The sequence below is a fragment of the Apis dorsata genome, unplaced genomic scaffold, assembly GCF_000469605.1.
Source record: "Apis dorsata unplaced genomic scaffold, Apis dorsata 1.3 scaffold_331, whole genome shotgun sequence".
Taxonomy (NCBI): Eukaryota; Metazoa; Arthropoda; class Insecta; order Hymenoptera; family Apidae; genus Apis; species Apis dorsata.
In genome coordinates, this window is record NW_006263599.1 from 525559 (window position 1) to 527276 (window position 1718).

Genomic DNA, 1718 nt, shown 5'->3' on the forward strand with positions numbered 1-1718 from the left:
GAGTACAATAGAAAACAAATTGCGATACGTGTGATTTCTGTTGTGCTGGCCAATATACACAATACAATATCGACTTTTGTAAATTACACGATTAATTAAATTTGCCTGCAATCGCTCGTTTTTTTCTCCAGCCACACATAATAATCTCTCATGCATCGCATACAGTCGTTCCCGGTATACGCGGGTTGTTGTTGCGGTTAAAAAATAATCGATGAAATATTAAAAGAAAGAAAAAAAAAAAAAAAAATTTTTGGATGAACACGCTAGAAAAATCTAAAATAGATCGTTGCCAAAAATTATCTTTCCTCTTTTAGGCGGAAACGGATAAATGAGAACAAAAGTGAATAACCTCGATTTCTTGCCCCCTCGATCGAGAGTGAAGTGCGCGGATGAAATTAATCAATCGATCGAATTGATCGAAGAAAGAAGTGTCTCAAACGTGTCTTCATTTCATTCTCATTTATCGACCCGTTTGTTCCGATCGAAAGCGATCGAACGTAAAATATCGACGAGAGAATCGTCGGCTGTCAGTCGATTTTATGTACACACGTATATAAATAATCAAGGCACCAAGGGAATTAACAATCAATAAATAACGCGGCTTGATACGTCATTCCTGCGTGCGGAGCGACGCTTCGGAAAATGTTCTTCTTCTTCTTCTTTTTTTTTTTTTTTTTTTTTTATATGGTTTATTTCATTTTTTCGTTCTGCCTTTCCCTTCAACGAGCACGGAATTAATGATAAAATTCATCAGCGTATTTTAAAATCGATGCCATCGTGAAAATATCGCGACACACTCACCTCATCATATTACCGAGTATTTAATTAGGTAGCGCGTGTTATTTGGTTGGACGAGCTCTACTTACACCTGCTAACGCCAGCTTATCTATCAGATACATCTTAAAATTAACGTGGGAATTAAACTATCTCAAGACCGTCTCTACGGGAATGTCAGTTTAAGACAAACGTGTGATTTTTGCGCTAGGACTCTTAACACACTTTACCTTCCTATTCTATTATGCATTTTGCAAAATTAATTCAACGATTATGATATTTCATTTTTTTTGTTTTTTTTTTGGAAGGGGAGGGTGGAGGGAGAATTCCTCGCGAGAGGTGTTAATCAATGCGATTAAAATAACGATTAAGTTTAAAAAAATAGTAATATTAATTAGAGATGTTAAAGAAAAAGAAAAAAAAAAAAAAAAAAAAAAAAAAGAAACGATGATACATATAATAAAAATAATAGGAATCTTTCTTGATTTTTAATTTTCACGATATCCTTTCTCGATTTCGATCGTTCATCGACGTTTTGCAAACAGAATTCATTAGGCAAATGCAGTTTGCTTGTAAACGATCGTTAATATTATGTACATTAACTATGCGATAAGAATTATATATCTGGTTCAAGGCAACCAATATGTTTCAAGTATTTGTCTTTAAATTCTTGAACCAAGTTTATTATTATTATTATTAAATTGCTAATTTGTGACTAACAGGACAAGTTCAGGATAAATTATAAACTTTTTCATCCTCTTGATCTTTAAGTTTAAATTCATTAGCGATCATTTATCGTTTCTTTCCACATGCAATTTATATATAAATATAAGTTACTCGTGATCGCTGAAGAAACGCAATTATGGAAACATGACATTGACAATCCGGCTCGAATAATTTTTTTCTCTTTCGGCTTTTTTTTTTTTTTTTTTTTTTTTTTTTTT